The sequence below is a fragment of the Eurypyga helias genome, unplaced genomic scaffold (genome assembly GCF_000690775.1).
Source record: "Eurypyga helias isolate BGI_N326 unplaced genomic scaffold, ASM69077v1 scaffold28945, whole genome shotgun sequence".
Classification (NCBI taxonomy): Eukaryota; Metazoa; Chordata; class Aves; order Eurypygiformes; family Eurypygidae; genus Eurypyga; species Eurypyga helias.
In genome coordinates, this window is record NW_010253838.1 from 68,297 (window position 1) to 84,926 (window position 16,630).

Below are 16,630 nucleotides of genomic sequence, written 5' to 3' on the forward strand. Positions count from 1 at the left end.
CTGGCTCGGGGGTTGTTGCCTAAGCATCTTTCCCTTGGTCTAATCCCCTGCAAGGTTTTTTTCTGAGCAGTGCTGTTAATCTAAAATGACTGCTAACTGACTCCTGTGTCAAACATTATTCATTATGTGCTTTAAATGCTTCCTGCAGAGGCCAAAATAAATTTTGCTCTTTAAAAGTGGACCACAAGGAGTGCCTATGTAGGATATTTCCCAAAAGATTAGACTCAAAATGGCAGTTAAGATGATGAGTGGAAAAAACTTTGCTCAAAACAAAGCTTCACAGTTTAACCAGGGACAGACAAAACGGACAGACCTCAGTTACCAAAACCCACTTTTCATATAGAATTGCCTATAAGCTGTGCCTGTGAGAGAAGGCACGCACCCTCGCAGGGCAGGAGAAATACTTCTATAAAGACATAGAATAAGTGACCTTATTAGAAAATGGGGGCCGAATAAACACCATTTTTAAAAGCAGTAATTCTTTTGTGTCTTGTTTTTTCTCCAGGTGTCACTGGCGTTGGCATAAAGCGAGAGGGGTTTTTCGTGTCAGCGGCACTGACAGGCCTTGCATGCGTAATGACAGTACGGGAAGAGAGACAGACAGATAGATTTGAATAGCAATAAGGTGGGTTTTCTTCCAGTGTGAGAAGAGCATGGGATTCATGTGTACTGAGATGAAGTATAGCCTTGCTTCACAGTGCAAATATTTAATGCTGTTCTAACTATCCCTTGCTTATTGGAGTGTGACAGTTAATAGCCGTCAGCTGCCAAACCCAGTGAACAGTCTGGTTCCCTAAAAAGAAAATGAAAAGTTAAAAAATGAAGCCAAGTCAGACTAGAAACCCGCAAATCATAAATGTGCTACAGCTTAGCAGGCAGATCGTCTCCAAAGTTCAGAGCCATGTCGACCTGAGCTGCTTTTCAAATGAGAGGAGGATGGAGTACATCTGTCTTCTACTCCTAGCTTTGCCAGGCAGGACTCACCGGCCGGCGTTAGCTGGGCTTGCTGCCTCCCGAGGAGGCCCTCTTACTCCCTCGCGATGTCGGTGAAGGAGATTGAGTAAAGGCTGGAATGAAGAAAAGCAAAGCATTATCATTATTCTGGATCAAATATCTCAAGTCAGTGGTGCAGCATAAATGCATAGAAAAATGGAAGAGCTCCTAAACGGAGTGTGAGAGAAATTGCGTGCTTGGAAGGCCTCCCCGTCTGTGGTGCTGCGGAGATGTTAACGTTGGTGTAAAATACTGCCCTAAAAGAAGAATTACTGGGGAATAATAACAGCATATGAGAGAATATTTCAAGAAATAGATTCAGCTTGAAAATCATCTCTCATTCTACACATTATTTTTCTTATTCGAGCTAGAAGTAAAGCTTCGCTGTACCTAAAAATTGCTCTATTTTAAACGTACCTGCTTTTTGGGTCCTTGGGAATAGGTACATTCCCTTTTCCCCTGTGTATTTTCTGGCTGTTCTTATGTGATGGTAAGGGCCAAACGTAAGTGATTAGAAAGCCATGCTGTCCAGGCTCCCTGCGTAGCCACTGCAGAGCGTGCCTCTGGAGCAGCGGCTGAGCGATGACCCCCCAGATCTCTGCCCACACCTCTGCTGGCTCTGGGGAGAGGGTAGGATGGGACCTACCTACTCCAAGGCTGTTTGCCTTCTGCAGCAGGAGCAGAGCCGGGGGCTGCTCGTCCCTGGACTTTTTTCCCTTCACTGGTACTGCACTTTTCACAGGCAGGAGGAGGGAAAGTAACAAACAGGCAAATAAAGCAGGAAAATCTATAGCCATCAGCAAAATGACATTTAAACTACCTTGATCTCAGTTTCTTAAAATTACTTGGATTGCAATTTAATGATGATTCTTCTAATCTCTCCTCTCCATATTCATACTTGTGGTAGATGTACAAAACCCCATTGCTCATCTGCTCTTTGGTCAGCGCCTCCTGCACAACCTTTTGTTTCTATAGACTTTATCTCTCTCCTGAAGTATTTTCCCACAAACAAACCTCCTGTCCCAGTTAGCTGCATAAAAAAAGCATTGGTTTAGGGTGTTTTGAAGGGGTGAGGCAGTTACCAATCACAACAGGTTTTCCCAAAAGTTAGATTGTTGTCATATCTGTGAATCAGTGAGATATAAATGAAATCATTGACACAACTTTGGGGTTCATTTCCAGGGTTATCACCTATTGGTGGGACTATTAGTGGCACATAAATAACTTGCAGAATTTCCAGTGTTCTCTCAACCTGTCACGTGGACAGACCTATTTTAGTCTGGCCTGTCCTAAAGCATAGCCAGCTGCTGTGGCTGTCTTGCAGGGTAAGGACAAAGCGCTTTCCTATTCATCTCCCAAGGTCAGTACAATAACAAACACACTTTATGGCTGATAGTGAAAAGCATTTATCAGTGCAACTTTTGCATTCCGTAAATGGCTGCAGATTTCACAGGATGCACACTCTGGATTTAGGAAAGGTTGTGCTCCAGATACATGCTGATTTGTATCTATCACGAATACATGCACAATACATTTTATTGCCTAAAATTAGCAGTAAAACAGCCTCTTGAGGACTGACATTTATTATGCATCACACTGTTTCAGGACAAAGCAAGAAACAAGATTTTAGCACATAGCCTGGCAAATTCAGCTTGGGAAAGGAAGAAATTAATTTGGAATAACTTGTCATAGTATATTTACTACAGAAATTTATGGCAGCTCGGAAGTTAGCCCTTCTACCCCTCAGCAGCAGCAGCAGCAGCTTAAATTGGGCCGTGGGAGACTCAGAGTAGGAAGATATTTGAGTTTCCCTGAGGCTCAGAGTTCTGGCCTGAAAAGAAGCCTCACATATTGTTGTCTCAAAGAAAAAAGATAAATGGTAGTGTGCTTGGGTATTGACTCGCACGATACCATCAGCTACAGCTTTGCAGTTGGGATGGGCACGCAGAAGTACTGCATCATCATCCTTTGCATGATGCATCTGCTCACCTCTGCCTGACACAGTGTTTGCTTGTCCCTCTTGATCCTGCCTGTGAAGTCACAAGTAATGTGTTATTTATCCTGGCCTTGTTTTTCCTAACGACCTCATTTTTCTAAAAGAGATGAAGATGGGGCAGTGACGTGGAGGATATCTCTCCTGTGTCGTGGTTCGTACCTTCTGAGACGATCAGCTTCCCTGAAGACTCACTCACTCTTTTTGCTGAACTGATGGTGGAAGAACTACTCTGTGCTAAATAGGCCGGTGAGATTTCTCATGATCCACTGTTGCGTATGTCTCTTCCCGTGTTTCATGCTGCAGTGAGAAATCAACCCTGTTGGCCCAGCAGGCAACCTTACCAAAGGACTAGCCTCTTCTCTTCAGTTGGCTTTAACTTTTTAAGTTTCCTTGGATATATCCTGCCCATGTACGAGCCCATCCTGATGGTGTGATGCTGAATAGGATCAGACCACAGGGCATTTCTGACTGCAGCTCCATGTTGCAGCTGGATAAAGTTGAGTCGTACACAGAGCAGCAAGGATCCGGAGGGGCTTGGTTTGCTTCCCCTCCAAACACTACTGGGGAAAGGAGAACAGACACAAATGCCTGTTGCACAGGTCTCTTGCCTCTCAAGTCTGCTCATTTAGCTCAGCTTAATGATTGTTTTTGGCTGCCTCTTCCCTTCCAAACCATAGCTGTGAATATTCATCTTTAAAAGTAAAGCACCATAGAAGTGAGCCTCCGTGCAGGACTCTCGCTGGCTGCCACTCCTGCTGACAAAAAAGATTGCAAGAAGCAAGAATTTGAATAAAGGACAAACGTCACATATGCTGTGTGCTATGGAGGACAAATGCTGAATACAAAATATGTTTAATTGCTGAGTTAATTATCTCACTAAAGTCTAAATGTTGTTTTTCGGCACTCCCCCTCCCCCCCCTCAGTTGTTTACTTTTATCAGTTAGAAAATAAAAAATCAATGTCATGAAAAACATAATTATATTCCTACTAATCTGGAGTGTTTTCTCATTTGAGTAGTGCAGTCTGATGCGTTTTATCACTTTCCATCAGATTATAGCAGTGGAAATTGCCAGCTAAAAGCTATGGCTTTAGAGCAAAAAAAGGGGAAGACGAAAACCCACCCCAAAGCCATGTGCCTTGCCAATCAAATCTTATTCCTAATGACAAAGCTTTTGCGATTTCCTTTCTGACAATACATGAATAGCTAGTGAATAATTAGTTCAACAGGAGCTTCATTAAAGTCCAAGAGAGAAAGCAGGATCTTTCATGTGAATAATTTGGAATGATTGGTAAAGATGAGGCATTATTATAGGATTGCCTTCTGCTCCACAGTCAGAAATATGCAGCCTCTTCCTTGCTGAAGTGTGAAAACATTTCGTAAATAGTTCCAGCTACTCCCAAGTGGTGGATGATCTTGCTACTTAGTGAAATGACTTTTTGGTTGCTGCTGTTTCTGGATTAAATGCACCCACTCTGTACACAAATGGGAAGTAATTGAGCTTTGTCTGGGGAGCCCAGCTGCGGACACATCCTCCCACTCCCAGCTTGAGCAGGATTTGGTGTAAGCCCTGGGTCCTCCACCACTGCAGCGCAAGGGACAGTGACAGTGACCCACAGGAACCCAGCCCCCGTGACTCTGCGCCCCAGCTCACCCCACCACACTGTGTCACTCCGTGCCATCCACTCTGGGCTGGAGCGTACGTACCAGGGAAGTGCATCAGCCTGTCCTCGATGGCTCTGACACGGCAGCCTTCCTGGAGGGCAAAATCCACTGGGAAAGCTCAGCCGGGCACCTGGACAGCAGAGTGAACGTTACCCGTGAGAGTGACCTGTGGTCATTTACTGGAGGAGCTAAGTCCAGGTCAAAGAGCCACCTCAGCGTGCACCACTCTCTCCCCCAGCACCCTTACCATGACCCCGCGTAGCAGGGCAGCACAACACAGCAGCGTCCTGCCACTCAACCACACGGATGCTCCTGTCACCCTCCTGACAAGTTAGGAAAAGTCAACAGAGGCAGAGATGAGCTTGGGATTTCAGGGAGTGACCAAGCCCTGGGACTGGGACCTGACACCCTATAAAGACAGGCCAGTTTTCGAATTTTGGATCTGGGCTCCCTGCTCTGTGATGAGAGTCCAGGCCTGCCAGGCCCAATGTTGCTGTCTAGAAACAATTAACCTCATGGCCTTGCTTGGGATTTCATATGCCCCTCAGTTGGCCATATGGCATCCTAAACTCTACATATACCTCAGGTTTTAACAAATAACATTTTTTTTTAAACGTAGGACCAGTTAGTTTCTTCACGCTGCAATAACAGATGCTTCACCTCACATGAAAAATCACTGAGTGATTCTGGCAGCCCCTGAGCTGAGTCACCCGACTCCAGCCGTCTTAGATGGACGTGACCTCAACATGGGGAAGCTCAGCAGCAGGGCAGCTGTCTGCTTGTCTGTGCCCCTCAGGATAACGGAGCCTTCGCCAGCATGTCGTCTCAAGACATCACCTCTGAAGCTTTTGAACAGCCAGCGAATGCATTAAAATACCACTTTGAAGACAATCCCACAGGGTCATTCGCAGTCTTGAGGTGGTGCTTTGTTAGTGGTACACAGTGTCGGGGTTTGGGAGTTCAGGGTTTCTTACTGTCTGTTGAGTCTTTTCTAGGTCAAGCTGGAGAAGGTGGTACCAGTACAGCTCTGAGTGCCCCCAAGGAAGCAAACCCCCATCCCAGCTGGACCCTTTCCCAAGGGGCTCACCAGGCTGTGGTAGGACCACGGTGTAAAGGCAGGTCTCGAGGAGAGCATATTGGATGAACATCTGGTGAGAGTGTCCGTGCATGTGCCAGGGGACACACGTGCCCTCCTGCTCTGGCCTCTGCTTGTTTTGACAGGAGCCAAAAATCAGGGAATTGATTTTTCACCCAGTGTACCCACTATAGCTCAGCACAGTTATGCTAATGTGCAGAGACATACGCTACCTGCCAGGATTTGGTTAATTCCTGCCAAATTAATGACTGTAATAAATAACAACAGCAATGTTGAACATGATCCTACTCCTCTAGGCAGTGAATAAAACAGCCTTCCCAACTCGGAGGCTGTGGCCCGATGTCAAGTGGCTGCAACCCAGCCAACTCAGAGCAGCTGAGGAGGCTACGTATACCCGAGTTGTTTCACTGCAGGGTAACTTGCGGAGGGAGAAGCACATTTCATGTGCTGTGAGTGCTCATTTGCACGGACAACGGTTAGTCTGAGCTGTCCCTTTACTATGCTGAGGCTCCTCACCCCACGTGTGCTTGAAATGTGGAGCCCCACACTGTCCCTGCAGGACTGAGAATCTCCAAAGGGTCCAGAGCCTCGGCAGACCCTGCTCTGTAGTTTTTGAGTTCATTTTGACATCCTTACAACCTGCTTTTTAAACTAATTGCACTGTCTCTTTTCACTGGTCTTCAGGTGGCTGCAGCAGAGTGTGCATCGCGGGCATTAAATGGCCCTGTCTGAGAGATGAGAACTAATAATATCAGGATTGATATATGAAAAACATTGATACACGAAAAACAAATTCAGGGCATGCAGCAACAGTGAGTAGGATTTCTGTGAGCAGTTTTTCCATTCATTACCAAAAAGAAAATATTTGTCATCACTTTTCCCCAGAATGTTTTTACAATGGCAGCTGCTACCTGAGCTGGTATTTGGGTTGCTGAGCAAATGAGCAGCATCCTAAGGAAATAAACACACAGGCAGGTGTGCATCCATGCTCATTTGCTGCTTTTTGAGGGCAGGAGAAGGGTGATGTAATTAGCAGACACATGTTTAAATTTTTAATTAAGAGTTTTAATGGATTATTCACTGCCTACCAGAACACACATGCTCTTACTTTCTCACTCTTTTAGGCTGGGTTCCTAAGGAAACCAGGCTCAGTCAGTCACGCTGCCTGCCAGCCAGCCTTCCTTCCTAATCAGTGTTGAACTCTTTGGGGCTCATGGCAGGCAAACACCGCCTTTGTGGCAAAATCAAGACTGTGCATCGCAACACCCTGCTAGGAGAAGGCCTGAGCAGCTGCTGTGGGAGCTTGGCAAAAAGCACAAAAAGACTTCTTCCAGGAGCAGGGCCCAAGCCTCCAGCAACGTCAGTCAGCTGAGGCAGGGGAGGAAGAAAAGAGCATCCTGACACGTTGACCACAGGTTCCCTGGACTTCCTCTCTTCAAAGAGGATTTTTTTATATTTTTTCAGTCTCATGACACTTGCTGGTGCAGTGATACTCTTTGTGGTGCCAGTGTGATACAGGTTGTACCTGAGGTTGGAAAGGCACGTAACTGAAAGTTCCATTGGACCCCAAGAGTTGTAAGTGCCACTGCTCATCCAAGTTGTTTTCTTCTACTTGTGAATTAATGGCATTTATTTTCCGGATGTCTCTATACTTTGGGTGTGGAAAGGCTGGAGGACTAAGAAAAAGAGTTCCCAACGTTTCTCACCCTGTCTTCTTCTCACTGAGAGAGGAGAAACAATGTAAGACTATTCAATTTGCTCCTTCCATGGTTCAGTAGTATAAATGGTAAGTTTGAGTCCAGCCTGAATCCACCATTTCTGTTCTTCTGTGAAGGAAAATGGGTTGATGCTTTTGCTGAGATCGTGGTCTTTAAAAGCTGTGGAGATTTTGAGAGGAACAGCCTGTCAGGGAGCAGCAAGAGCTGGCTCTCTGCAAAGGAAGGTGAGCTGGGAGCTAAGCACAGCAACGCAGGTGGCAGGGCAGGACTCCCACCAGTGTCACAGTCCCCAGGTGAGGCAAGCAAGGCAGGTCCAGTGAGGATCACCAGGATCAGTGAGCACTGGGCAGGATCATGGTGATGAGGCAGGTCTGAGATCAGGCTGGAAGTCAGCTGCAGGTCCAGAGCAATGGACCCAAAGCCAGGGACAGGCATGGCCGCAACATAGCAGGAACTTCAGCTCGGATGGGGGCCAAATAAAGGGGCTTAGCTTAAAAGCAGGTCCTGCAGGAAGTGGTATGAGCCCTGGCCGAGGCCTCCCTGCAGCGCGGTGTCCAAGGCCAGCACAGGCGGTGGGGCAGCTCTCAGCTGCGCTAGCTCCACGTTGGCCCTGAGCCCAGGCAGCCAAGCAGCCAGGAAGGGGGATGCTCTCAGGGCCCTTAGACAGCCCTCGTCTTGCTCTGTGTTTGCTCTTGCTGAAGCATGGAGGGATAAGTTGGAAAGTTGCTCTGTGATGTGGAACGGTCCCTGATGGCTTTAAAACCCATAATCTTCCCATTTGGATTTCAGCTTGCCAGATATAACTGCTGCTTGTTGCCTGGTGGTCCAGCAAATGGTTTTTCCAACGCTATGGCGCCTGAGGAAATCATGAGGCTACTCAGCACCTGCTGGTGAATGTTCTGGTGGATATGGGATGGAGAGGACCCCGGCCCTAAGTACAGTGTGAGATGGATGACCACCTGGGAAGTCCAAGGTGCAGAGTCATAAATATTAAACCACAGAAGCTGAACAGCCAGAAATGAAGCACATTGTTACAGCTGAACGAGAAGGGGGGGTGGGGAAGGGGAGAAAAACAACCCCGACACCAAACTCATTCTGTCTGTGCACAGTTTAAGCGTGAAAGCAATTTCACTGCATCCATGTAGCAGGGGAACAGACCTTCTGCTGTACTCTCACAGCTACATAAACCCACCTAGCAGCTGGACTGAGGTCTTGCGTGGGATCTGAGCTCTCAGCCAGCCCCAGCACAGCAGAAAATCTGAGTGTTGCAAAGCAAACTGCCAGGGAACTCCTAGCACCAAGCTACAAGAAGATTCTTGTCCCATAATTGGGATCTGCATATTTGTTTTGATTGTTTCACTGCAAAATACCTCAGTGAAGCTACAAAGGATATATTTGACATCTATTGCTGACAGGTTTTTCTACACCATTCACCAAAGCAATGTTTTGTGCCTTCTGTTCTATTTACTATATGAATTATCCATGCATTAACACAGTTTACCATCACTTTTATTTTTGTTACTGTTGCATTCTCACTTTATGGGTAACTTTGTTTATTAATTCCTTCCCACCGACTTGCCTGAAGGTAATCCTTTGTTCTGCGCCAGCTCTGCCCTGCTAAACGGCATCGTGCTTCTCTGAAGAAGGTCCATACTCTTAGTGCCATTTGCAGGATGGCCTGGAGAGAAATGAGGGGTCGTACTGGGCTGCTAGTGTCTGTTGGAGGTTCTGCTTAAATCCCAGGGCACGACATATCCCTAAAGGACGTTGCCACATCGGTATCTCTGTCAGAGCTGCTGTTGGAACAACACGGTGAGCCTCTTGTTCAGACTCGGCACTTGATGAAAGTGGTGCGTTTCCACTTCAGTCAAACAAGACCCAGCCTGAATCTGGCTGGAGAAACAATCTTGGAGCCTTAGGATCTCTCCCCCTCCCCCAAATCTCTTCTGTAGATAAATTAGTGAGCGCAAATGCTGTGGGAACAGAATGAAATTGTTCATGTTATGACTCTCTTCTCAGTTTACTTGGGGATTATAATTCTGTTCTTAATCTTGTCGCTGCACTTTTTTTCTGATAATCTTCTTTTTGTTCATTTACATTATTTTAACCCATAAACCCATTATAAGATATCACTATATTAGAAATATGTGTGTATATGCAGGTCTGAGCATGTGTCTATATTTTATAGAGATATGAAGTAATTTGCTTTTTAATATAAAAGTTGCCTTCTCAGGTTTTCAAATGTGGTGCCAGTTTTTCCAGGTCCTGGCCTAAAATAACTGTATTAATTTAGGAATAAGACTCTGTTGGACTTACAGAAGAATTCTGCAAAATGCAACATAGAATGGAAAATATAAGATACATTTTGGCTGCTTCTGTCAATTTTAAAAACATGTGAAATGGAAAAAATCTGAAATTAAAAAAAAAATCAGAAATCAGCAGCTGATAGAAATAAGTGTTGTATAGAATGGAAATATGGACAACCCTTCCAGGCTATGTTTCAACAGGAAAGCATATATCAATGATAGAAGTGAAAGAGAATGGGAATATTTGGCTACACTTAAGGTTGGTTCTAAAAATTATTCTTTCAAAAGACTATTTGAATTCTCATAGCCAAAAATATTTGTCACTCTTTTTCCATGTGCAAGTTTATACATCAAAAGGCAATGGATATTGCAAAAAGTCCTGCAAGTGTATGGATGAGTTTTCCAGTGAGCATCCAAGAAACTGGAAATGTCACAGACCCTTTAATTCAGCCTCGCTAGCACCAACACAGCACTTCCATGGGGTATTGACTTCACTGGAACTGCCCACACGTTCGGATGTTTGCAGTGGCATTTTTGTGCATGGCACACTCTTACAATATGGAAGGTTTTCTTTTCCCTGGCAGTGCGATATGCAAATACACTCCACTGATGCAAAACTGAGCCCACTTAGTGCAGCTTATCATACTGAAATAGCCTCATCAGTGCAAACACCCAGCATCCTCTTACCCGGGCTGTAATAAGATCTCAGTGACATATACAAGGGTTTCTAGGATCGGGTTATTATTTGTGTAGCATTAAAGTCCTGCTCTATGTGTCAGGCAAATGCATGGCACTCTTCATGGCATTTATTTATAAATAAGGCTTGAAAACACAGTGACTCTATACAGTAGATGTGCTAGTTTCTAGCTCAGCTGCAGCCATGCCTGGGCCTGGCCATGGGCCCTCTTTATCCATGTGCCCTGTTTATCCAGGCCAAAGCCCGCAGGCTAACTTTCCAGCTTGACCTTGACTTTGGCCCTACCTCATCACCAAGGCCCTGCCTGCTCGTCACTGCACTAAGTACAGATCCTGACTTGGGGATCAACTGCCCGGCTTGACTTGGCACCTGCCTCATCACCAGAAATTTGCCTGGTGAGCTTAACTTAAACCTGGTCCCGATCCCGGTGTCTTCCCTACCCTTCTCCCTCGCTGCCAGCCCTGGGATACCCCCTTGGCTTCTGGGCAGAGGGCAACTGACCCTCGCTGCTCCCTGCACCTGTATAACAAGTCATCATGTGTATCCAGGAACAAGGGAATGGAAGTAAGGGGTGAGTTATAAGCCCAAGAAAACTTGTTAATAATGGCAGCGGGGGAGCCGCCGTTAGGATGTGCCACATGAAGGATTTTTTTCTAGTGTGTCTCAGACCCTGCTTCAGCAGTATGAAATATAGATCATGAATTAATTAGAAACAATTCAACTGCATGATCATAAAATTGTTTTTCTTTCCATGAATGGATGTAACCCATCTGTCTCTGTCACAAGTGCTTGAATTTGTCTATGAATGGGACTCAGGGCCTCCTAGTTTCAGATTCTTCCTTATTAGGGATCTTAAAATTATGTGTGTGGTTCTGAGAACCTCCGTCTTTTTTGGGTTTTAAATCTGTCTACCAAGGGGAGATAAACATTCGGCCTTCTGAAATGCAGCCCTGGGGCTCGCCGTGTGCCGGAACAGCCCCGTGCCGAACAGCTGGCAGGCTACCCCTGCCCGGCCCTGCAGCGGGGGGGGACTGGGCAGGGCAGGGGCAGAACCAGGGGCTGGAGGCACAGGCCCTGCGGAACCTGCCAGCTCCGTCTCCTCCTCAGCCCCTCTGATGCTCCTCAGCCGGCAGCAGCCTCCCTTTTCCCTGAACTTGAGATGACTGCTGTGCTCCATTGTCATTCATCCTGGGAGAGGACGGCAGACTTTTGTCCCTGGCAGACGGCTGTCTGTCTTGAAGTCTATGCGCGCTTCGGAGTGCCAGTTTGCTGGACTTAATGCTAAGGAGACCTTTGTCAGGGAAATCTGGTATGTAGTGGTGCTTCTCGGTGCGCATGGGGGATGGTTTTGTTTCTTCACTGCACATTTTGTGGCCTGTCAGATCTTTTAATCTTAAAAAAAAAAAAAATCCTGTAGTAAGCCTCAACAGTTCATAAAGCTGTGTTGAAAAATGTAAGATGCTGCCGAGATCAACTGTTGTTTAAATCCACCTGGATCATGTAACGTCTCAAAGCTTCTTTCCCCACAGCATGGAGGAGGTGAATTTAAAAAACAAACAAACACGCACCCCCCTCTCCCCCCTCCCCCCGCAGCTCCCCCAAGGTCAACACGTAGTCATTGAGCTCAAGCAGTCAGTCCTGCCCCAAGAACAACACCCTCAGTATGGCTGGGCTCCTGGTGGAGATCACAGTGGTGTCAGTTCTCACATCAGAGAGAAATAAAGGTTCATGTTCCTGTCCCAAGAGAAGGCAATTGGTTGTGAAGGGTTGTCAGTCTGGAGATTTCAAATACAAACGTACATATGCCAGCAAAGTCAGTCTTCTGAATGTATGAGTAACCTTTCTCCAGACTGGATTTTCTAGCAAAAAACGCTCTGAATGGCACTTTGGCATGACTGCATGTGCTGGTGTTTGTTTGAATCTTCCAGCTAAGAAATATTTTGAAACAGAAATATAAGAATAAGTGGCTACAGGTTGCTTAATTGATTACCAGTGAGAAATATGGCAATTGCTTACCCTAGTGTTTACACTTCATTAGTAAACACTAATAAAGGAGAACTGACTTAGGACTATAATTAGGGTTGCAATGGTTTCAACCCCAGTGAAGTGCACGACCTCACTCACTGAGAAAAGTGCACACGCTTATTCTGGACTTTCACTTGCAGGTCATCTTTAAATCCAAGCTCTAAAGAACACATTTTAGGAAGTGATCCTGCTAAAAGAAGGTAATTTGTCAGGTTTTCCTCATTGGGATCTATGTTCTGTGCTTCCTTTCTATGACTGTATACCTGGAGCATTTAAAGAACTAAATCAACTCAAACCAAGTAATTCCTTTCCTCCTACCTTCTCTCAGAAAGAAAAAAAACCCAGAGAAATTACAAAGAGAATTTTAACTAGATAAAATCAAGGAAATTCCAAATTGAAGCAGGTCCTTCTTTTAAGCAGTGGCTAATGCTGTTACTGATTAGAATCACAGTAGTGCCTAGATGTCTTAGCTGAGATTAGGAGGGGGGGAAATATCACTTTCTTTATACTCTAGATTAAAAAGACAGTCAAAGGAGGTATTACTGTCCCTATATGATAGAGAAGATGAAACTCTGGGAGGTTAAGTGACTTTCTGATAGGAAGTCTGTAAGAAAATCAGAAAATTAAGCCAGAGCTTCTGCGTTTCCATTGGTGCTTTATTCCAAACTCTCCCTGTGCCAGGGAGTTTTGTCAGAGAAGGGATCCGAGAAGTTTGGCTGCTACTTGACCATTACGTTGGTACCAACGTGGGGACTCCAGTGCTCTGATCAGATGGGCTTTGTGGCAAGAATTGGAGCCAGTTAATGTGGCTGGCTGTGGGTTAATTCTTTATGAAATGAGATTATTGTTCATGTGTGTCATGCAACTGCACTCAAGAGACCCGATTTTGATTGCTTACGTTACCAGCTGGGAAGTCAGAAGTTTGTCATTTTAGAAGCAAAAGGAGAAATGTAATTTCCTGGACTATAGATGATTTTTTAAAAGCAATTATCCAATGTCTATAGAGCCAACATGTAAACTCAATGCTAATTCTTTTCTAAGAGGTTAATTGTTATAATAGGAAAAAGAATCATATGCAATTGAGTGGATTCATCACTATATTCAGAACGCCCCTCCCAAGCTGAACATGTTCTCTCTAATAACACCCGGCACTTGTATCGGCAGGAGAATTTCTGAGCTCCAAGTCTGCCTCACCAAGAGACAGGTTAGTATTTTTCCCATTTAACAAACAAGAGAACTGTGGCAAGGAGCTTTCAGCAAGACTACAGACAGTACCATGTGTTTAAAACTCAAAAGATCCTGCTGCCCACTATTGTATTTAATCTCTTCAGCCATATTATTTTCCATTAGACTATTTGCCTCTGATAGCTCTGGATAGCTGTGGAGATTGGAAGTCAAGGAAAGGAAAAAAAAAAAAAACAAAACGCCACACCAAAAAAACCCCAAGTGAAATCATGGAAGAAGCAAAGGACATGTAGGCTGAGTGGGCAAAGGGTTGTGAACAAGAATGTTCTACTACAAGTTTCTGGGTTTTAGGAATATGTTGTTACTGTGTATAATTTCTCTGGGAGGATGTCACTAATATTTTAAATATATTAATTATTTATTATTGCAGATTCCCTCTGCAGAAAGTAAATTAAAAAACCCAACCTAACCTTATTTGCTGCCCTTCCTGAAGGGGAAACATGTAGGCACAGAAATTTAGGGCCTGATTTTCTGAGATGACAAACAAACAAAAAGGTCAGGCTTACTTTTCCTGGATCTAATGAAGATGGAATTATTTTTCTTACATTCCTGAATGTTCTCCACTTACAGATAACTATTCAACTATGATTACATTTTAACTTTAACCAAATTATGGTGTTGGATTAAAAAGTCAACATTTGCTAACAAGAACATTGAGTTTTTTGTGAATGCTCATTCTCTGAGATGCTGCCTTCCTTCATAAAGAGAGTTTCTACCTTTACAAGTTCACATTTTAAATGGTATTTCAAATTCTACCACATCCAGTTCTTAGTATAAGGAAAACCTGTAGTATAATAGATAATTTAATAATCTTTAAAAAAAATACTGGCAAGACCCAAAATTAGAAAATGCATATTTCCAGTGTAAATAAATTCTCATCTGCTTATTCAGTTTTACTACTAATTGAATGGTGTCCTACGTGCCCTGGCATTTGCAATGACAGCATTTGTGAGAAAGTTATTTTTATGATGTAATGTGGGAATTTATTACATATATTTGTAGATTCCATTCCTGTTAGATAATTCAGTATGTGCTTACTTTTTGGTTCTTTTATGTATCCCTTGCTTCCCAGAAAGAGCATTGAGGCCACAGATGAGCTCTTTATTTAACTTTAAACTATTTTAATTTAGTCCAGAGTTTCCAAAGATTAATGATTTTGTGCACTCTACTTCAGATTGCTTCATTTGCAATGGATGTTCAGCATTACTTGGAAGTAAAGGAAAATGAACAGATATTTTTTTTAAGTCTGTCATTAATACCATATACGTATTTTTCTATTCTAATGACTGGGATTTTAAATCAGCCATACAAAATTAGACCCAAACCTGCAAACACTTAAGGTATGATTATGAGCTCAACAGTCAGTGGAAACCTTTTGCTGATTTTAAAAGACTTGGGATTGTTCTGTGAAGCAGGTGCATAACTCCATAAATACACACATGGGTATCCCCACTCAAAACTTCAAGACTTCAGTTGCAGTCACACATCTTGTTCAGACCACAGCAAAGCTGGGAGAGGATCGATTGAAGTTCTTGGAATTACCCACCTTCTCTCCCCAGACTGCCTGTTCAGGCCTAATTACATCTGTAATCACTCCCTAACCCGATACTGTTTAGCTTATACATTTTTAATGGCAGGTCATTTCTAGGATGTCTGAAAGTTCCCTGCACCTCGTGTGGGGCTGCTTGCTGTAAGCAAGTGACAATCCAGGGGATGACTCACTGGATGCAAGTTTAAGCACCCAGCTCCTGATGAAAGACAATAAGAGTTGATTAACTCCCAGCTGAGCTTTTGAAAATATGCAACTTTGCTCTTAGACCACCTTTCAGCTGAAAATAATGCATAGAAAATAATGCTACCGGTTGCAGTGGAGCAGAATATTTCTCTTAGTTCTTAGCTCAGGCAGCATGATATCTCACTTAGCAGCAATAAGCTGTGTTAAAAAAAAAAAAAAGAAAATCTGGCAGCCCAGAAACAGAGTGGGTGAAATACTGTGAGGAGCAAGAGAGACAGCGGTAGATGTTATGGAAAGACACAGGGTCTGATTATCCAGGCGTTGAGAGGGATGGGGAAAAAAAAAGAGGGGATGTTCTGCAGCTTAATTAATGGAAAGAGGCTTGTGCATCTGACAGCAGCCCCTCTGCAAGGTGAATTCTTTCATAAAGAGCCTCATTCATGAGTTGCCAAGACATCCACAACCTATTCTTGAATTCACACAAAAATTAAAAGAAAAACAACTGACTGGCTAATTTAGCGACTTGCAGGATGCAGCTGGTGCTACTGTTTTCACAAAAAAAAAGGCCTTTTCCCTTCCACCTCCTAACCATTCCAGTCTTCCTCCCCACCCCCAGCTATTTTGTATCCTGCTGCACCAGTGAGGAGTGTGACAACTCCTGACTTAGCTGGCACTGTGGGATATCGAATAACAAAGGGGAATAATATCAGGATAACAGGGGGGTTCTGGCCAGTGCTAAGGAAACAATTCTGACAATCTCTCTGCTTGCCCAGGTCCTGCCATCAGCTGAGAGGTAGAACTTCCCTCTTCTTTTTTTTTTTTTAAATATGTATTTTTTATAATGCAATAAACAAAGGGCTTCATTATGCTGGATAATGCAACTGCTTCCCTGGCATCTTGATAAACCACCAGCTACCTATGCTGTGTACCACCGAGGAGGCAGTTTGTGTAGTTTAATGACTATGAGGAAGATACTTCATGTTTCCAGCACTGATATATTGTTACTTTAGCTCTTCTTAGCTACTACTTCACATTCTCGTATTACCCGATACAGAAAAACAAGTCTCTCCTGCCCCCCGAATCCCTTTTCACTCAGATTTTCCTTCCCGAAGGATATTTAATACAAAATCCTACTGTGCATGACAATAATTTAACA